The sequence below is a fragment of the Lemur catta genome, chromosome 17 (assembly GCF_020740605.2).
Source record: "Lemur catta isolate mLemCat1 chromosome 17, mLemCat1.pri, whole genome shotgun sequence".
Lineage (NCBI taxonomy): Eukaryota > Metazoa > Chordata > Mammalia > Primates > Lemuridae > Lemur > Lemur catta.
In genome coordinates this window covers 47,683,459-47,705,433 of record NC_059144.1, presented here as the reverse complement: position 1 = coordinate 47,705,433, position 21,975 = coordinate 47,683,459, and the positions used below count along the sequence as shown (strand labels likewise).

The following is a 21,975-nucleotide window of genomic DNA, read 5'->3' as shown; positions in this document are numbered from 1 at the left end:
TAGCCACAGGTTAGAGTATTTGGGCAACTGGGCATGGGTTGCCCATGGGGTCGTGCCCCTTCCCAGCTTCTGCAGGGTTACCGATGGAATGGACACAGCCCCAGAGCAGCTGAAAACTAGTCCTCAACATTGCAAATATTCAGGGGAATGAGGGTCTGATACGTGAGTATTAATGATCCAGCTAAGGGCATTTTCAAGGGCTTAATATTTTGAGGGTGGTAACCTCAGGTAGTCATTAATCATGAAACCGCCTTTAGCAGATCTGTTATAGTGACTGTAATTAGAGAAGTTTCAAAAAAAAAAAAAAATAGATGCCCGGTGCAGTCTGAATTGGCTAAATAAGTGTATTCCTTAAGTAGGGCCCCCACAATCAAGGCAGTAGTTTGCAAGTCTGCAAACCCATCGGGGATCGCCTTGAGCTCTCTCTAGCCGAGAACTTGCTGGAAGGCAGACCTGAGCTGAGAGCATTGGTAAAGGTAAGGATTTCCTGCACTGTCAGTCCTGCTCCCGTGAGGCTATTCAGTTATCACTGAATCCTCACTAGATGTCCCTTTACGGCTGTTTCTTAGCTAGGTTTTTAACAAAGATAATTCTTTCGGCAAATATTCATTGAGTGCCTAGCACATGCCGAGCTCTGTTCTAGGTGCTGAAGATGAACAAAAGAGAAAATCTTGCATTAAGCAAAGGATATTTCAGATAAATCTGCTGTTAATCAAAACGTTAAATTAGTCAGAATCCCTCCTTACCCACCAACATTGTTTAATACAGCCAGAATTCTACGTGAGGAAACAACTGGATCAGCACGAGCAGCAATGCTAGGGGGCGGCCAGACACCGCTGGATCATGCTATGAGCTCCGCAAAGGCTAAAGAGCTGGAGTGAATTCGTACCACGCTCTCGGCCCTGGAAAATCAAATGAGCTCCACAGCCTACGGGAGGGGATCCCTACCGTGGAAAGCTCTTGAGTTCCATCTGTAACCTGCTTCTTTCAGGGTATGTATGTCTTCAGTCTTGCCCTCCCTGTTGAATATGGGGTACCCCTCTTTCAGGGCATGTTGTGGAACAAATTAGGAATATGCAGGTGCTAGTAAATGTCCTTTCAATGGGAACTAATGCCAGCTGTCAGCAACAAGGTGGATTATGATTCTTTTAATTTGTGCACATAAGAAAGTACTTCGTTTTTCAGATGCAGTGCTTTATGCCTATAATGGAGATGGCAGCCCAAAGGTAATACAACTCAGAGGAAGGCTGTCTTGCTGAAATCCATGGAAATGTCAACAAGGTTGCCTCACTTGGGACATATGACATGGGTTCAGTTCTTTTCTCCTTCTTGAGTCAGTATGAGGGGACTTAAAGAAGAGGGGCTACCTCTGGGTGGTCTACCAGGCGTTCCCTCCTGTATTTTTTCCTGGTGGCTGAAGGTCAGTCATGCACCCACAGCCATTCCTCACCATGGTGGAAGTTCTCCTCACACCTTCAATGTCATGCTTGCATTAAAGCTGCCAGATGCAAAGGTCAGACCTCAGTATGTGTCTAGCAACTGCTTTTGATGTGTTGTGGTTTTTATTTCTGTGTCTTGGCTATGTCTATCTTGCATCTCGTGTTCTGTGAGTTAGTTTGTAGCATTAAAATACTGATTGGTCTAATAAAGTGGGATTGATTTGGCAAACCCCATAAAAGGACAAGTGTCTGTATTCAAATTGTGCTCTGCTCTAACACTTGCCAGAGAAACGAAAGGGTTTTACTATCACAAGTGCCTGCATGGCTCTAAGCATTTTGTGGATATTCTTATGGGACACTGGACACAGAGGCTTTTGGAGCTGTATATTGCAAATCCTGATCTCCACCTCTCATTGCTGACAAATGGGACATTTCTAAGTGGTCTGCCCACATTGACCCACCTGCTTTATTTCTTTTAACTAGTACAACTCCACTGGCATAAAGACATCGTTTAAGCTGATTGCAGGGCACATTGCAGGGGGGAAAAATCAGGAATATGTGGGTGCTGGCAAATGCTCTTTCAATGGAAACTAATGCCAGCTGTCAGCAACGAGGTAGATTATGATTCTTTAGTGTACATAAGAAAGTACTTCGTTTTTCAGATGCAGTGCTTTATGCCTATAATGGAGATGGCAGCCCAGAGCCGATTCACTAATATAGATACACCGAGATTGCCTGCATTATTAAAAAATGTGCATTACATAATACATATTTTTGGAATAGATTCTACATTAGCAATGTGCTTTCTTTGCAAGATGCATTTTAATCAGCAAATGAACATTTAACAAAACACTGCATTTTCCAGCCCCGGTCCTGTTTAGTTACAGATACATTTTGGTGTACATTCAGCACAGGCTCTGGGACAAAGGAGCAGGGCACTGCACTGAAATACTGTTCCATCTTGCATTTAGTGCCGAGGTCGAGCAAATGGAGCTGTGCAGAAGATGCTCTTTAAAATGCATTACGTGCATGACTTTAAAAAGTGCTTGCTGTAGAGTGAATTTCAAAAAGGAGCAAGTGGGTGATGAACGACCTCGGTTGTTACCAGGCTAAGGAACAAGGGGCTCTCTCTGTCTGCCGGTAAATAAAGTGTGGACATATATCACCTTTGGGGCTCTGCCGGAGGGAGGCTCCTATACCAGTTGAACAGGAAAGCACAGTTCCCAGCTCATTACAATATCATACAATAAGGTTCTTATTTGGATGAATTGTGAAGAATATTGTCTTCAACCCCTTAAAGGTTTATCATGTGGAAAAGGCTTTAAGATTTATTTTATGTGGCTCCAGAGGGCAAAATTTAGAACCCATGGGTGGCAGTTACAACAGACAGCCTTCAGCCCAGCACAAGGAAGAATAATCCAAAAATTAGGGCTCTGGAATGGAATGGACTATCAGGATGTTGTTGGCTCTTTGTCAGAAGCAGAAATCAAAGGACAGATGACCACATATTGGAGATGTTGTCCGTGGTGCTCATGAGCTGCGTAGAGTTGGAACTTGATGCCCACCAAAGTCTTTTCAACTCAGCTTCTGATTCCATTAAAGGCCTCTGGAGGCTGTGGGTGAGAGGCTTGGGGGCTCTATTGGTAGACACAATCTTCCCACTGGAAGGAATGTTTGGGTGGCAATTTTAAGACATGGGCAAACAGCTGTGTGCAGATGGAGCCTGTCGGGCAGCTTTCCTAACTGAGGCAGGGCTCTGAGGCTTTTTGCTCCACAACTCACTTGTTGAAGCAAAGAAATTAGTCAAGTCCATCTACTAATTACATTGGTCCTCTTTGCCTGCCTTCCTGGAGCTGTCTCAGAAATAACAAATGAAATTGGCTATTTAGCAATCATGAATTGAGTCACTTCTATGACCAAGACACTATTCTGGGCATTGTGGGGAGATCAAGTAATTGAGGGTGCGCAATTCCTGCCATCCAACAACGTGCATATCAGTGTGAAATGCCCCCAGATATTAAAAACAGACAGCCAACAGGTGCAGAATAAGAAATTCCACACCAGAGAGATAGACAAGGGAGGGAAGTTGAGTAACTGATTAGAATCAGAGGTCGAGTTCATCTAATGGTCTTCTAAAAGAGGTGGGTTTTACCTGGTCCAACTTTGAGATTTTCTTTTGATTTTTAAAAGCCCTTTGCTTTCAATCCATCTGTTCCTATTCATGTGCCCACCATGTGCAAAGCCATGTGCTGGTCGCTCTCAGGGAGACAGAGGTGAATCATAGGAGTTCTCAGAAGGCTTGGAGGCTATTGTCATGGGTCCCCTAGACTTCAACACATTTTCCAAGATGAGACTCAAGATAATGGATTGATTGGTTCTGCTCTGCCTGGAGAATGGGTATCATCACTCTTGAACATATTTTTTGGACAGTCATTGGAAAGGATTATTTTGGGAGATGGAGAGCTTTTCAGACTTTCCTTTGGACAGAAATGAATTCAGGGAGTTTGAAGTGCCCCCCACCCCTCGCTGTGCCAGTCAGTCAGAAAGGTTCAGCCCCACTGAGAGTTTGGCATTGGCCCCTCCCGCCTGTTCCCCAAAGATGACTGGACACAGTACAAAAGCATTTGGCTCATTTCTCTAGGGTGCTATTTTGCTGTTATTTAGATTGCACTAATATCAATGGGCTCTCGCCAGTAGAAATGGTGAAAACCTGAGCTCCTGATTTTGTGATTTTGGGGGAACGCCATCTAGAGCTAAAAGCAAACTATAGGGTAAAATAGTCATCTTTTTGACATGATGGGATTCTGTCCAGGCCATTGTTGGGATTACAATACTGTATTTTGTGCCCTTTGTTTTTGAAAGTAGATAGGATCAGAAACAAGCCATATTCCTGTGTACAGAGATCTGTAGGAGTTGTCTCCTCAGGAGCTGCCTTGCTCTTCACTTTGTGCTCTGTTGAGGTTCTCCCACAGACATAGCACCTGTCTCCCTCCCTCCCTACTTCTGCCTCAGGAGGAGCAATTTCTGTGCTCCTGATCCAACAGGAAGTGTCTAGGAGCCTCCCCACTCAGGCAAAACATTGGCTTCGGGTTACAGGTCTTTCTTGGACATGGTGCCTCACTTTCTTTGCTTTGGCCCTGGAGCTTAGCTTTCTTGTGGTCCCTGGCTCAGCCCCTGGACTCTGACCATTTGCCTTGCCTTGTCCTGGTTCTGTCTGTCTGTCTGTCTAGCCCTAACTTATACTAAGTTTGTCTGGTTCTTTCCCATGGCCAACTGAGACTTCATTGTCTCAAGATTTGCCCAGCCCAGGTGATTGTGGCCTCGGATGTCCACCTCTGCTTTGCACACCAGCCTCTCTGCCTAGAGCTGGTGGGCTGTGGATGAAAGCACTGCTGATTGCAAAGGACCACTCAACTGTCGGGAATGTTCTCTGCTCATAGCTTTGTCTTTTGTCCAGCTCTCCTGGACATCCCACTTCCCCCTAGCCACCAGCACTGACAGAGAGCCTCAAAGTTGTTTTCATCTCATCTGCTGAGGATCTGACTCACCCCTTCAGGCTTGGGGGAGGGAGGGAGGGAGCGAGCCAGCCAGCCAGCATCAAGCCCAGAGGGGAGAAACCCTTAGCGGTGTCATGGTTCAGGAACACGCTCATAGAAATCCTTTCAGCTCAAGCTCTTCAAAATATGATTAGACCAATTTTACATGTCTAGTCACTGAGGCTCTGGTAGATTGGAACTATTTCTATATGTGCAAAGTGAAGTGGAGAATTGAGGCAATTATCTTCAGGCAAATGAATCTGGGCTCTGTAATCAGTCCATCCTGATAACCTGGGGGAATCGGCCTCCTTCATTGTAGCATTGCTTTGTGCTACAGAGAATCCTAAAGTATTTGTTTGTTATTTTCACTTGGCTTTGTTTTTGCTAAAGGCAATCTGGTGAGGATTAGTCCTGCTCCATGCAGGTGTTAGGGTATGTGGCTCTCTTGGGTCTCAGAACACTGTCAACCAGGCAGGTGTGGGGATTGATCTGGATCTGTTTCTAAGCAGATCAGTTCCCAGGCAAGGTGCGTTCCAGCTGACCTGCCCTTTGCTTCCTCCCGGTGGATCTTTGGTTTCCACTTCAGTCTTTTCTTTCTATCCCTTGTCTCCTTGTGGGTGGATCATCTGCACCTCCAATGCTAGGATGATATGATTCTTAATAGGGCCATGATTAGCATATGTTGTACATGAGAAAATATCATGAAACTAGGAGAATTAAAGGACTTGGCTTCTCAAAATCAGAAATGAGAATGCATTGTAGGTTGGTGATGACTTCTAGACCCTCCCTCCCGCCTCCATTGTTGTGATAAAAATCATTGTAAATTGAGAGTCTTTCCCTTTGTGGGTCTAGAAATTCTCGCATGAGGTAACCGTCATTTCCCTCCCAGCCCTTCACCAAGGAGGGAGGAAGGAGAATCAAGAGTAGATTTTTGGTTTGAGACAAGCCAAGGCTTCTAATCAGATCGTGGGCTGTGAGCAATAATCTGTATTTAGGAACCCAGGGGCCCACAAGAAGGCACCTACTGTGTGGTGCTTACTGGGTGCTGTGAGCGATGATGGTGCAGGGCCCCTGGGAAGGAGCCTGAACGGGAGATGCAGGTGCCTTAAGGCAGCCTAGCCAACAAGCTCACACTGGTAATTAGAGAACAATGGGAATTTATCTGCTAAATTTTGCATTTGACTAGAAGTACTCCAGGAGTGAGGTGGTGTTTGGGGCTTGAGGTGAACCTTGGAAAACATAGAAATTAGAAAGGTTTGTTTTACACTGTCAAGAAGTGGTCATCTTATCATTTTGAAAATTTCTGCTGTTGCTCAGTTGGTTAAGAAAACAAAAACAAAAGCTTCCTGTCCACAATTGAGATAAGGTTTTAAAAGATATCTCTCTGTCCTCAGAGTATCGTGGCATCCTGTGTGTTCTATAGTTATCTCTAGCTGGTTCATTCCTTCTCAGTTGGTTAAACTGGCATCTTTCCCCAGCGTCTTACTGTGGTTGGTCCACAGCCTTAACAATCATTGTTTTATACTATATTTTAAGATCTACTGGGGCAAGTGCCTTCTTACTACATATTATCTCAGGATTCTCTTATAGTTTTGCCTGTTTATTTTTCTATATGAATTTAAAAACCATTTTTATCAAGTTCTATAATGACTTTGGTGATATTTGGACTAGAACTGCATTCAATCTATAAGTTAAGTTGGGAAATATTATCATCTTTTCTGCATTTAGTCTTAAGTCAGAAGTATGGCCTCTCTCTTCATTTGTTCAGGTCTCTATTTCTCCCATTAAGGATTTATGTTTTCTTTATATAATTTTAATTGTATAAAATTGTATAAACTCCATATTGTATGTGGAGTTTGATATGTGAATATATATCATTTCCCAAGTATTTGATATTATTGTTGCATTGTGAGTGGGCTCTCTTTTTCATTACATTTTCAGGCTGTTTATTGTGTGTTTATAGGAATGATATTGATTTTTGTACATTTTTCTCATCTTGTACTTTTAGAATTGGTTTGTTTATGAGGCAACCAGAAGTCTGCTCAAGCAGTCAGTGAAGGTTTCTAGAGGATTTGGTAGAGAGATTCCTTCATGGGGGAGAGAGTTGAACTAAGTGGTTCCCAAATGCTGGTCCACAGTAAATGGAGAAAAATAAGGATGATGCAGCAGGTTTTTCATCAGCTAAATTTATTCAGGGAAGGGACTATCTTGATAGTAAGGCTATATAAACTTCCTGCCTTTTGTTATTTTGATGTCATTTCTTTTTAGGACAATAGGTGATAATTAGGGTTTTTTGTTTTCAGATTTTAGAGGTTCAGAAATGCTTATAAAAAATAGATAAATAAAACTGTTTGAATTCTTCCCCTCAAAAGATTTTAGAAGATATTTTTAAAATTTTGTTTTTATTTAGTTTCTTTTCAGCGACTTGGCAGATTAAAAACTAAAAGTCAGTTGGCAACCCCATATCAGCACCACACATTTCTTTTTTAAAAAATTTGTATAAATTTATGAGGTGTAGTACAGTTTTGTTACACACATAGACTGTGTAGTGGTCAAATGCTGAAGGGTATCCATTACCTGAGTGACATACATTATACCCACTAAGTAATTTCTCATCATCCACCCCCTTCTGCTCCCTCACCCTTCTGAGTCTCCCTTGTCTACTGTGTTGCTCTTTATATCCATATGTGTACGTTTTTTAGCACACACTTATGAGAGAAAACGTGACATTTGACTTTCTGTGTCTGGCTTGTTTCACTTAAGATAATGACCATTCTGTCCATGTTGCTGCAAAAGACATGATTTCATTCTTTTATGGCTGAATAGTATTCCATTGCGTGTATATACCACAGTTTTTTAATCCAGTCAGCTGCTGGTGGACACTGAGTTCCATTCTGTATCTTTGCTATTGTGGATAGTGCTGCAATAAACATACGAGTGCAGGTATGTTTTTGATTTGTAGTGTTTTTTTGTTGTTGTTGGGTCCTCGTCTGGTTTTGGTATCAGGGTGATACTGATTTCATAGAATGAGTTAAGGAGCATTTCTCAAGTCTAGGAGTCATTTGGTGGAGTCCTTCGAGTTTTCTAGATATAAAATCATATCATTGGTGAACAGACATAATTTGACTTTCTCTTTCCCAATTTGGATGCCTTTTATTTCTTTCTCTTGCCTGATTGCTCTGGCGAGGACTTCCAGTACTATACTGAGGAGGAGTGGTAAAAGTGGGCATCCTTGTCTTGTTCCATTTCTTAAAGGGAATGCTTTCAACTTTTCCCTGTTAAGTTTGATGTTGGCTATGAGTTTGTTGGGTATGGCTGTTACTGTTTTGAGGTATCTATGCCGAATTTGTTGAGAGTTTTTATCATGAAGGGATCCTGAATTTTATCAAATGCTTTTTCTTTGTCTGTTGAGATGATCATATGGTTTTTGTCCTTCATTGTGTTTGTGTGATGAATCACATTTATTGATTTGTGTATGTTGAACCATCCTCCATCTCTCCTATGAAACTCACTTGATCGTGTATTATCTTTTTGATGTGCTGTGTTGGATTCGATTTGCTGGTATTTTGTTGAGGATTTTTGTGTCTGTGTTTATAAGAGATTTTGGTCTGTAGTTTTCATGCAGGTATCTTTTTGATATATTGATTTCTTTTCCTTTGGATAGATACCCAATAGTAAGATTGCTGGATCAAAAGGTAGTTGTATTTTTAGTTCTTTGAGAAATCTCCATACTGTTTTCCATAGATGCTGTAGCAATTTACATTCCTACCAACAGTGTACAAGAGTTCCCTTTTCTCCTCATCCTCACCAACATCTGTTATTTTTTTTAAATGATAGCCATTCTGACTGGGGTAAGATGATAATACCACACAGTTCTTTTGAAATATTAGCATTGTCTGAAGTCTCAAAGTCTAGGAACCTCCAATTCAGTGTCCCCTTGTTACAGTTTGGGTATTTGGTAAATGTGGGCTTCTTTATTTCAAAAATAATTTTTAGTTTATTCTTTTGAGTTCTTCTAGTTAGTCATGTCATTTAGATTGATGTTTTTATTACTTCTTTCATTTTTATCTAATTTCCTCATCTTTCATTTGTGCCCTACTGTGTTCTCTAAAAGTATATGAGAAACAAGAATCTTTAATACTTTACTGAATGAGAGGGATGGAGTGGAGGCATCCTTGTTTTACTTCATTTTCTGCAGGGATTTTCTCTGTCTTTTCTCCAACAGTATTTGGGTGGGCTTTACAAGGAAACAAGATGGTATCCTGTGAGAGGGACTCAGCAAAAAGGCTGGAGGTGAAAGGCTAGAAGTCAGATTTGGGACGAGATAGGCCTTGTAAATCTTGCCTCCCTCTGCTTCATAGCTGACCATTGATGTTACTTGGTGACAATGATGGTGATGTGATAGTGGTGATGGTGGTAACAGTGGTGTTGATGGTGGTAATGGTGATAGTGGTGGTGGTGGTGATAGTGATAGTGATGGTGATGATAGTGATAGTGGTCGTAGTGGTGGTGGTGATAGTGATAGTGGTGGTGGTAGTGATGGTGATGATAGTGATAATGGTCGTAGTGGTGGTGGTGGTGATGGTGATGGTGATAAAGGCCAAGAGGTAAGCGAGCAAGGGAGAGGATTTCAACCCAAACTAGGCAGAAGGAGTTGGAGTGGCAGTCAAATTGGGTGTTGTTTATTTAAATTTCCGGCTTTCTTTTAGTGACCTCTTGGTGGAAAGCCTTAGAAGCTGTAAGAGTTTGATCTGCAGAAAAGCACTGAGTACCCACCATAGGTTGCATACTCTGTAAGCACCAGGAACATGCTGGTCAGCTAAGTCAGACTCGATTTCTCTACCTGATACATGCAGTGGTGGATCTGGACATAAGGAGGGTCTCATTATAATCTGAGCTAAGGGTACTGGAAAAGAAACATGTTTTTTCAGAGTGCACAATGGAAGAAGCTGCCCTAGATTTCAGCATGTCACGGAATACTTTCCTAAGAAAGTGATACGTACACACTTGAGCCGAGAACTGAAGGATGGGGTGGTGCAGTTCCAAGTCAAGGAGTAGCCAGGGGTGTGGTGCAGTTCCAAGTTGAGCATAGTGTGCCTGCGAGCCCTCTGATGGAAAGGAGCTGGGAATGTTAGGGCAACTAGCTGGTGGTCAGCAGAGCTGGGAGAGAGAGGGAAATGAGTCTACAGGGGCATGGGCTGCCATTGTAGGGCCTCCTGGGCACAACAAGGTGAATTGCAGTCTTTCTGTTGTCTTGAGTAGTCTTCAAACAATGCAAAGGCCTTGTCCTGATGGCGGAGAGGTGTTGATATCAACTTGACTGTGTCAAATATCTCTCTGGCCACAGAGTTGGGGGATGGAATTCGAGAGGAAGCTAGAGTTGTTAGTAGCTGGGTCTAGGGCCGTAGTTGGTTCTAGAAATACATAAAACTGGAGATGGTGAGAGTGGCTTTGATAGTTATTTAGGAGATCAACTAACAAAGCTTGGCAACAACACAAATGTGGAGAATTGGCTATGTCACGATGATGCTCAGATGGAACTGGATGGAAGTCAGAACTATCCACTGATCTAGGGAAGCGGGGAAAGAGGCTCAGGTGTGGTGTGGTGGGAGGCCATGAATTCTGCCGTGTTGAGTGGAGAGCGCCTTAGGGCTACATGTGAGAAGGTATCAGATGTTCCTTCTAAAGGAAAGGCAGAAAGATATTCCAGGCCTAGAGTTTAATGGAGAGGCTGTCATGGAAGCAGAATAAATGTAGTGCTAAGGAAGGGATAAGACATGTACACCTGAAATCAAGTTTCCAGCGAAAGTCATGTGGACAGGAGTTGTCCCAGAGCTGGAAGGGACTGGAGAGATGAAGTCTTAGCTCTTTCATTTTTCAAGCAAGGAAACTGAGGCTCAGGGAGGGAGGTGACCTGCTAGTTAATGGTAAAACCAGCTCTTACACTGAATTTTCCCTAGTCCTAGTTTTGTCCCTGAATTTTCACTGTACCAAGTGGAGAATCTTCATGTGGAGGTGGCATGTGAGCCAAAGGCTCAGATGTCAACCCCTTGATAGCAGATCTATTTTTTGTCAGCAACCAAATGGACAGCTCACAGCTTCACATTCTTTTCTTGATCACTTTAGAACTGACATTCTGCCGGCTCCTTATTAAAGAAAGAGCAAAGCAAGAACTGGCTAGACGTAGTTTGGAAGCTAGAAATAGAACTATACCATGCCCTTAATAATCAAGCCTGGCAAAGTCCACACAGCAGCCGGGAAGGACTTGGCCAAGGGTAAAGCTAATATGATTTGGTGGCACTCTCTTTTTCTGTTGGTTATTCAAAAGTCTAGCCAACTACAAAAGCACCAGTTATTATTTAAAGCTAGCCCTCGAAATATGGGGATTAAGGTATGAGAAAGGCTAGTCAATTTTTCTCAAGACCCTTTTTCAAGATGTCTACTCCATGAAACCTATGACATAGCAGCAGCTTCTCCCAGCCATGAGTTTTTAACTTTAATGTTTAATTATACATGCAATTATATGAATTACATGTATTATCTAATAATTTATTAAAATATTAAATAGAGCTAAGGCTAATGTCTGCTTTGATGATCCTTCAACAGCCACAATTTCCACGTCCCACCTCTCAAATCCCCCAGAAGTTACCAGTTTCACAAATAATGAGTTTCCATAGATGATGTCATCTTTAAAAACCCAAATAGTGTCTGTGTCACTTTGTAGCCTTTTCACTCCCCTGCATTTCTTGAAGACCCTTCTCTGTTGGTTCATGAAAGATCTTCCTGGTTATATTTCACTGTCACCTTATTACCTATGGTCTTAATGAAGACAATCGATAGTTACTTCCCTATCGACATGCATTTCTGCTCTTTCCACTTTGTCCCTGTTAGGGACTCTGCAGACCATGTCCTGGTATACACCTCTGTGTACACATTACAGTTATTTCTTTTGGGTTACTATCAAGCAGTGGAGTTGCTGGTCATAGGTCAACACAGAGCTTTAGCTAAATTGCCCTTCAATCCGAGGCCACCAGTCTGTCCCCGCCAGCAGTCCATGTATGTTTGTTTCCCACGCTCTATTGACACCACCCTCTCTCCTCTGGACAAGAAAGCAGTAGTACCACCAGCATGTGCAGACTGCCATGAGGTAGAAGAGTGGGCTGGGAGCTGCTTTCCTGCCTGCCGTGGGGCTGGGTCTGTGAGGCCCCTGACCTTGGCTCTATCACTCCTTTCTCCAGCCTGTGAAGAAGAGAAGTTGAACTTTGCCCCAAAGAGAGGGCAATGGAAAACCTAACTGAAAGATATTAAAAAGGAGAGGCCAAGTGTATTCCAGGTTCTGTGTCCAGTTTCCTTTAGTTCATGAAGGTGACCGAGTTCTTTAAAAAATAACATAGTTCAAACTCCTATTGATTGTAGTTACTGGAGAACTCCTAACTGTGTTCTGATTATGGACCACGTATTTCTCCCCCTCATCGTTTGATAATTTAAAGCCCAAATGGTAGACCTCTTCTAATCCCAGATCTAGATGGTTTAAGTTGGGAATAGCCACAATTTAAAGAATGTTCTCCAGCCTTTGAAATCCAGGTCCCTCTCACCCTTGGCCCCTGACCTGCTCATTGCAGGCATAAATGTGTTAGTCACACTGTACAACTAGGGTTACCATGTAACTTGTTATCCAACCAGGACATTTTTAAGCGTAAAAGGCAATGCTAACCAGAGGGAGTGCTGGGATGATGGGGTGAGGCCTGGCAAACCAGGCTGTGTGGGCACCCCAGTCTTGCCTTGATGCTAACATCAATATTATCAATGATATGATCATAATACTACAATTAAGTGTGCAAATTCAATACAGAATTACATAGATAATTAATGTTATGTTATTATTTTTAACACATTTGAAAAAGAAGTAACTTTCTTTCTCCCACTATTTTTTTTTTCCTGAGGACATGTACCAGGAATCTCCCACTATTTTTAAAATAGACTTTACTGTAATGAAAGCTCTCCTGCTGAGAGCACTTGTTAAATTGGGTGAACTGTCTGCATGAAAAGTGACATTTGCTCATCTGTCTGTCTGTCTGAAGTCATTGTCTACAGGTAAGGAAAACAGCGAGCTCAGGAGAAAGAAAAACGGGCACTGTCTCAGAGGCCTGTCCTAGGGTGATGATCAGGAGACTAGTCGTGGTGGCTTTGTTCAGCAGCTCTGGGAGCTCAGTGCAGCCTCTACCAGCTCTGGCCTGAGGAGAGCAGGCTCGGTGCGGAGGGCTGGCTTGGGTGTGGGCAGTGGCCACCTGTAGGCAGAGCTTGTAGCTAAAACTGTGTGGGCTGGAACATACCTTAGAAATTAGAAAAAAATTATAGTCCCTTAGGGATACTGCCGCCATTTTTGCTCAAACTTCATTTATTTTCATACCATCTTTATGATTTTTGCCATATTCCTATACTGTAACTACATTTAACAGTTTTCTTTAAATCAGCTTTCTTTTTGTAAATAAATTTGGTTTTTAAAGGAAAATTATACCACTGCTGTAAAAAGGTTGCCAGTACCACTTGGCTTCTGGTTAAGTATTTTTTAAATACACGTGAAGATAATTCTTGGCTGTTAAAACGACCACATTCACCTTTGTCCCACTTCTGCTTGTTCTTTTCATTGACCTGGTAAATGTTCTTCGAGACTCTAGGGAAGACGGTGTAAGAGGTGGTTTTGTGTGGCACAAAGGTTTCCCCCAAAGAAGACAAATTAGATTTTGATCCCAGTATCCAGTAAGGTGCCTCTTAGCTGAGCAGTGGCACGAACGACTCTGGTTCCAGCCAGAGTTTCAACAGGACTGAACTCCTTGAGGCGTATTTTCTCCCCATGACATTTGCCTTCTAATAATAAATTGACAGATGTAGTTGTCTTGATCTGCCTTTACCATGACATTTGCTGTCACTTCACATGTTTATGTTTGCAGATGCAGCCAAGAAACAGTCTTATCAGTGGAGGGTTCCACCCGCGCCGTTGGCCTCAGTAGAGCTGTGTCCCAAACGCCAGCAAGCATGAGCTCGGGCACTTTTTGCTTCTTGCTGGCACGTTTTGAAACTGAGCTCCAGCCAGGAGGCATCTCGCAAAACCGACTTGCTCACCTTTATTCTCACTTTCAGCCTTTCTGGAGATTTGAGTAGAGGGAGGTGGTCTCTTCCTATGCTCTCTGTTCTTGATGGGATGCCAGAAAGAAGCCTGTGCCTAAAATTATGTATTCATGCACGTGGTGCATACAGCTCAAGAGCAAGCACAACTAAGCCAGTATATACATGATAAAGCTAAAACGTCTACAGTGTTACAGTAAACCCAAGATTCTGTATTTGGTTACCTCTGGTGGGGAAGGCAGCAAGGAAAGGGAGAGGACATTCCAGTAGATGAGCTTACTGGCTATGTTGTTTCTTAGGTAGTATTTTTAAATACTAAATTTAAAAAGTACATACTCAGACTGTCTGCATAGGTTAGTGGTATGGGGCAGTTGCAGGTGATCCAAGGCGTTTGGAGGACAGAGCCGCTGTGCAAAAGGAGATTGTTTTCAGGCCACACTGTTACTGTGTGGCAGGACTTTGCTCACCTTTCTTCTTTTTATAGGAATTAAGAAGTGCCCAGAAGAGTTCTTTGCACATACTAGGCCCTCAGTAAATATTTGTTGAATATTTTTTTCACGTGTATATTTTTAAACTTGTTGTTATGGAAATTTTCAAGCATACCAAGGCAGAGATGAGGCCTGTCAGCCCTACAGCAGAGCTGTGGCGCCTGCAGCTTCTGCTTCTCTGGTTTCCTCTGTCACTCCCTCCACTCCCCAACCTTTTCTTCAGGATTCTTTTAAAGCAAACCTCAGAAATCATAGCGTTTTTACCCTTCTCAGTTTTGGACAATAGAGTGAGTTCTTCCGCTCTGGATTTGTGGCCCTGTAACACCTAATGGTCCATTCTTTCTCAGTTCTTTTGGGATATGTTGAAGCCACCTTCTTCCGCCTCAAAGACAGCATGTCAGGAACATTAAGCCAACTTTCCCCTTCTCTTCGCCGTGAGGTATTTGATCTTCCGCAGACGTGTACTCAGCTGCACTTTTGCGCTGGGCACTGTGCTAGCTCCTGGGAATCGCTGATGAGAGAGGAAGCCGGTGGCCTGGGGCCTCTGCAGAACTGCAGGCTGAGTGGACCCCTGCATCTGTGAGCCCGAGGGGCTTCCTAAAGTTACCTTCCACCCATCTTTTGGGCTGCCTTTCATGACTCCCAAGTTGATCGTTGGCAATTACCCCCATTGCTAGGGCACAGTGGACACATTTTCAGCGACACCCCGGCAGATTGCAGTTCTGCTTTTTCTGAAAGAAGGCACTTTGAGAACATATCAACCTCAAATCAGTGTGATGGCAGTTGTCACCATCCGTGTGGAAAGATTTGGCCCCGGCCAGCTGCCGGGCCTCTTTGCACTATATTAATAGCAAGGCCATGGAGCCCACTGGGGTCGGAAGCCAGGGAGAGGAGGACAGCTGTGGCGGACATCACACCATGCTCCAGGCATGTGCTCCCTTGTCCCCGGCACACAGGCGGCCTGCACCTTGCCCTGCCGATCAATAGCCCCCCGAGCTCCTGCCTGTCTTCTCCTTGTAGGGGCAGAATTGGGCTCACGCTGATGATCCATTTGACAAAGCAGCCAAATTGAGATTGGCATGATTGGAATAGAGGGTTCGAATGGCCCTGTGTTCTGGGTCATCTTATACGTTTATTGGTAGCACAGGCATGTGGGCCGAATGAGGTAGTGGTATTTAAACAGCTGAGGATATTGAGTTCTATATGCCAAGGCTGGACAGATATTTTTAAATGTCACAGGCCAAGTGGAAGCTCCTTTGGCAGCAGGATAGAGGGGCAGGGGGATTTGGAGGCCACTGCATCACCACGGCTAGATATGGTTAGGAGAGCTGGGTAGGATTAGGGCCTGGGAAGAAGCCCAGCCTCTGAAGTGCCCTGAAGAGGTGGCAGGAAGGATCATATGAGTAAGCGGTGGTGGGCGGACAAGAGGGCAGATGCCAGGGCCAGGGGCAGATGGAACTGTGTGTAGGCGTCAAGGACAGGGCCAGAGGGGAAGGGTCAGGGCCGAGCCCCTAGCTCAAAGGAATGGGGGGGAGAGAACCTGCAGTTCAGGGTTCTTCTGGCATCGAGGAGAAGTGAGCGCCAACCTCAGCACCCACTTTCCACACTGGGGCCTCCAGACAACTTATTTATCTGCCCAGGCAGTTTTCTTACTTGGGCAGAGTGGCCAGGCGAGGATTAAGGCAAGCAGCACCTGATACTCAGGAGGGTGGCCCTAAGTGGCTGCCGCTATTATTCATAGTAAAAATTAATTTGTGAACAACCGCCATTATGGAGTAGAGTTGGAAACTGCCCTCCAAGCCAAATCCCACCCAGAGACATGGTGGGTTTCAATTGCATAGTTTTTTTTTAAAGTATGAGTGATAACCGCCAACGTTTAAATGTTAGGAGATTTTACATAAACCTTTGGATATTTGACTTCTGGCCTAGCAGAGCCTCTAGTTCTCCAGATCCTGCCTTCTGCCTGTCCCCAGACAACCGCAGCTGAGGGGCGGCCGCCCCCTGTTGGCCAGCAGCACACCCACCACTGCGCCTGCCGCCACCTGGGCCCATCACTCATGTCTGAGTGGAGCCTGTCCTCCGTAGGCATTTGCACTTGCTCGCCCTGCAGTGAGCGGAGCTATTATTATCTTAGAAGGAACAGGGGTCATCAGAATTAGGCAGGGACCCAGCCGCTGAGTCGCTGGCTAGGGCCTCCTTGACTTTGCTGTGACATTGCTCTGGGAGACCTGGGCTCATGTAGGAGCATCAAGGGGCTGGGCCTGGGGAGGGGAAGGGAAAGGAGAGCAGGCAGTGAGCTTCCACCAGTGCCCGGACCAGTCCCCCAGAGCCAGCACCAGTCCCCCAGAGCCAGCGTGGCTGCCTTTTTCCTCTTTGCAGCCCCTTAGTAACCTGAACAGAAACACAACAGGGTTAGGGCAGTTACCATGGTAACATAATATCTGCAAGTCCCTGGGCCTCCCTCACCCTCCACTGGGTGGGGACTGACTTAGGAAGGGCTGGGAGAGGCCAGAGGGGCTATCTGAACCTGGGCCTTGCTTCTCACATAGGGTAGGAAGAAAGGAGGGGTGGGAGAGGGGGAGAGTTTCTCTTGAGGTCTCAGGCAGCTGCCTTGGGGTCTCAGGCGGCCCGTGAGTTAATCCCTATTCATATTCAGAATTTCCTCCTCTTCCTCGGAGGTTCAGACCTCTTTCTTGTTCATCCGGGCCTCTGGGAAGAAACTGTGGTAGTTGTGACCACAGCTAGGCCTTAACTACTTCAGTACCATCTACATGAAGGCTTAGGACATCCCCTCACCTTTTAAGGACTGAATCTTGTCCTGTGGGCTTCAAGGGACACTCTAGGGTTAGCTGTTTACACACAACCTGCCCCATATTCAGTTTTTGGCACAGAGAAGTCCTTCATTTTCCTGACTTGTTTGTGGCACCTGCCATGTCCTAGGCAGGACGTGAGTGGGGGGGGGAGGAGCAGGGGTGGTGCGTGCGGGCAGGGTCCGGCCACTCAGTATCGGGTTCTGAGCGCAGTGAGAAGCCCTGGGGGCTCTGGCCGGGGCACAGGTGTCCTCCCTGGCTGCTGTGTGAAGCGGGAGGCGCTAGAGGAGCAGCAGGGAGACCAGTTGGCCAGGGCGAGGCCTGCTGCGCCCGTCAGTGGCGACTGTGCCTTTAGGCGGCAGCAGCACTTGCTGGTGGATGTCTGGATGAGGCTTAGAGGTGACTCGATTTGATGGACGCGGCTAAGCTGCCCTCCACTGGGTAGTTGGGGCTCTGTTCACTGAAGTGGTCCAGTCTGAGAAAGGATTTTCTTTCTCTGAGGCCTCTTCCTTGACAATGTAGAGAAGAGTCCCTGGTACTTCTGGAATCTTCCTCAACCTTCTGGGGCTCAGCCTGTTGTCAGAGCTGGCTCCTTACCACCTGGAGAACAGACGTGGGCTCAGGGTGAGGCAGCCTTGGAGAGCTGCCTGGGCTGGGGGAAGATCGCAGAGCCGCCGAGCGGGCTGGGGTTCTGGAGACTCAGCCTGGGCTGTGGACAGTGGCGGACGCACTTCTGAAGGGGTCAGCTCATCCCCATCCTTTTGACAGCTTGGTGAGCAGGCAGGGCCTTGTGGGTTTCCCCATTTTTATTTCTCAGCAGGTGAGGAAATTGAGGCTTGCCTGGCCAGTGCCTGAGGCCAGTCTCCAGTCCCGTGATGAAAATGGCAGGCAGCTGGTGCTTACCATGTGGACACCACCGAGGGGTCTCCTTGACATGCCTGGGGCTCCCACTGAGCTGTCATCTTACTCTGGGTGATTGATACTCCCAGGGGGCTCCAGCGGGGGTGGCACAAAGTGCCCAAGTCCCTCACCACGAGTTGGTGTAGCTGTGGTAACGATGGTGATGGGGTCGTTCCGGTCCCTTTCTCAGGAGAGTCGCCTGGTGGGGGTTCCTAGGGCCACTTTGCCCTGGACACTTCTTGGACCCGATACGCAGTCCCAGCTGTTCCATCGTGCTCTAGGGTCATTGGTAAGTCATGTCACCCATGTGGACCTCGGTTTTGTTGTCAGTTATAAGGGTTGGAACCAGAGCTAGATGGGTGTCCACCTGCTCTGTGGTTTCATGACGAACTAAGTCACAGACTCAGCTGCCTTGTATTTGCTTTGGTCCCCACTCCTGTCCCAGCTCTCCATGATCAACAGAGCACCATAGCTCCACCTCCTTTCTCTGGCCAACCAGAACGATTGCAGAAAAGGCTTCTTTAAACCTCACTTCCTGCACTCCATGCTTGCCAGCCTGAGGACCCCAAAGAAGTCAGCTCTGGGCAGATGACTTGTCTAAGATCATGCACAGAGGCCTTGGAGACGGGCCTTTACACCCATTTAATTAACATCCTCTCCTCCTCCTCCTCAGAAAGGAGGCCATATTTTTGAAACCATGACTACTTCTCTCTTAAATCAACAGCAGGCAGTAGCCTAAAGATTGCCCATAAATACAGCTTCCTCTGGCTGTTGTGGCCATTGGAAGCAAGATAGCAAGTTGAAGTATGGTCAGGGGAGGTTGCTCAGGGTATATGTGTATGTGTCTGCTTTTGTTTATCTTGCTACTCTGTTTTTCTCTTTTTACCCCAAGCCTTTCTGCTTCCAGGTATCTCCGGGGTCTTCAGCAGCTGTGCCACCTGGGAGGCCCAGGCACTTCCTGGTGTGGTGCCTCTGAGCCTCATTAATGCCACCCCAGGTTTGAAACCTGTGACACTTCAGCTTCTTCTGAGTGGAAGTTTCACCTTTGCCCCCTGAAGGAAAGGTTTGCTAAGCAAAGAAAATTTGGGGGATAAGATCCTTGTGGAGGTAAGAGTTGATCTTCAACTGCCACCAGAACCCATCTCCTGACAGGCCTCTGCATCACGGTACCTGCATGTCGCTTAGAGCTGAGGCACATCTGGTTTAGGACGAGGGCTTGGCAAGGCAGCCTCTTGGAAGCACCTTATCAGAGTTTACTTTGGATTTAACATTAGGCTTCTTTAGAGACAGCCTGATGAATTCATGGTGGTGACCCCACCACCTGGAGCCACCTAAAATGAGAAGATTTACTGTACCACATTACTGCCACACCATGTCAGGCAGTAAGTGAGAAACTCCAAACCAGCTGCTGTAAAAAAAAATCAACAACAGAGCATTCATAGAGCAGACACTTTGTACTGCTGCACGATAAACGATCCCATTGAGTGCAGGCAGCCTCCGGTTCATCCACCTGCTCCCTGTCTGTCCCGACCCTGGGCCGGTTACACTTGTGGCCTCCTCCCCGTGAGAACCCTGGAGCGGCAGAAACAGCCTGAGCCTCTGCACTGCTCCTCTGCCCGCAACACTGTAGAGTACTCCTCAAATGCCTCCTCCTCCAGCTGGCTGAGTTCGTAACTTCCTATCTGCTCTCTGCCCAGCGAGTGTTCTCAAGCAGAGTGACCAGCCTCGCGCTGGCAGTTCTCATCAGCCAGGCCCATCATTCTAAAATCTCGAAAATCAGCTATATGGACCTGGCCGTAGAGGCCTGCCAGCGCTGGAGGACACGGGAGAAAAAGCTTAGGCCTTTAACAGAAGCAAGGCCGTTGTGCCACTGGTCTTCCTGGACCATGAGGAACTTGCCCTGTTGCTTTGCCTAGGACTGAGCTGACAGCTTCTTTCTGATTTGCAGCCATTGTTCAGAGCAAGGCAGGGTTCTCCACCATTGCAGCGCGTGAGTTAGGCAGTGGTTCCTAGGGTCTCCCAGGGCCCCACACTGGACAGCATCATTAGCACCACACCCGCCACCCACAGCAAGGTAGCCAACAGAACCTTTAGAGAAGAGCCTTCAGCAGCTGGAATGTCGAGGAGAGCGGTAGCGTGTGAGGCCTGGCAGAGCTATGACGGCGTTCTTTCCATAGTGCCCTGAGCCCGCTCCAAGGCCCGTGACAGACCCTCATTCAAAGCCCATTGCTTCAAAGTGCGCAGTGCCACCTGCGAACTGTGTGGCTGGGAGGCGGGTTTGGTCATAGGTGTTTGAGTAGGAGGGTCCACAGGAAGGTGCTGCGGGGGCCAGTCCTGGGTTGATGATACCGTAAGACCTTGTGCAGAGAGGGACTGTTAGTGTCTTTCTGGGGTCCCCCATGGGCCACCGGCGTGGGGGCTGGGAGGGCTGAGGAGGGGAGATCCTGAGTTGGATTACGAGACTGGCCCAGCCTCACGTGCGAGGTGTTGAAAAAGAAACCTTCCAGAGGGCCCCTCCTCAATCCTGTTGTACTAGATTCAGAGGGTTGGGTGGAGGCTCTCCTGAAGGCCTCTCAGTAACACCGAACCCACGGGCCATGCGTCAGGCGCTAAGATGGGGTGGTTGGTGCAAGAGGAGAGCCACCGTTTTCTGCCTGGTCCCCTACCACGGGCAGAGGGCATGGGCATGGGACCATCACCTGCCTGGTCCCCTACAGTGCTCAGAGGGCATGGGCATGGGGTCTGGCTGCGCTGTTCCTCTGTTCTGTTTCCAGGGCTCCCCGCTGCTCAGGACCACCGCAGCCGCCTCACCTCGGCCTTGAAACCTGCAGGACCCAGCACCGCCCACCGCCATGCCTGCTCCCCCTCCTGAGGCTCTTCCCGCCCTCTCTGCCGCATCCACAGGGAAGCCCCCCACTCCTCACTTGGCTTCACGGCACCTGAGCATCTCGGTCTTTGCTGGACGATTCGTTCGTCGTCTGACTCTGCTAGACTGCGAGCTCCAAGCTGCCTTGTGCATTGTTATGTCATCTAGCTTGTCTCCACACGTGACACACAGCAGGTGCCTAATAAACTTGTGCAGAAAGAGTGGTGGATGTCCTTCTCTTATTTGTTTTTCATAGAGCCCAGCTCTGTGCTTGCTAGAGTCCTAGAAGCGAGCACACGGCACATTCTCACTCACTTGACCTCAGGTTGCTTCTAACTCATGGTTGCTGCTTGGGGGGCCTCACTGGGAAGTTGACACCCCTACTGCTCCCCAGACCAGGTCAGCCCCACTGCGAGTCCCCACTTGCTCTTTTCCTTCACAGAGCTCACTGGAGCATGGGAGCAGGCGCTTACTGTCTTACTGCCTGTCTCCCCCAGGCTAGACCCCAAAAGGACAGGACTTTCCAACACACTTAGAGTAGGATTCGGGTAACTGCTGCATGGACGGACGAGTGGATGGGCAGAGCAAAACGATGAAAAGACGTGAAAAAGGCAGCGGAAGTATGACATAAGCGGAGTCCCAACCCTTCGAGTGGACATGGCCTAGGGGGAGGCTCTGGGTGTGGCCAGGAGGAGTTGGGCTGAGAGATGTCCCCACAGCTGTCCTGGGGGCAGAGCATGGGTGACACTCCTTCCCATTAGAGCCAATGAAGTCTCAGACTAGCAAGAGCAGTGGGCCTTCCACCCATGG

At 46.7% G+C, this 21,975-nt stretch overlaps 1 long non-coding RNA gene across 1 annotated transcript; it reads left to right on the top strand.

Annotated features, from left to right (window-relative positions):
- Positions 1-413: 413 nt before the first annotated feature.
- LOC123622309 lies at positions 414-21,386 on the top strand. The gene is made up of 4 exons (XR_006729458.1): positions 414-476; positions 769-992; positions 18,490-18,588; positions 19,207-21,386. It is a non-coding gene; the product is annotated as an uncharacterized LOC123622309 (long non-coding RNA).
- Positions 21,387-21,975: the final 589 nt, after the last annotated feature.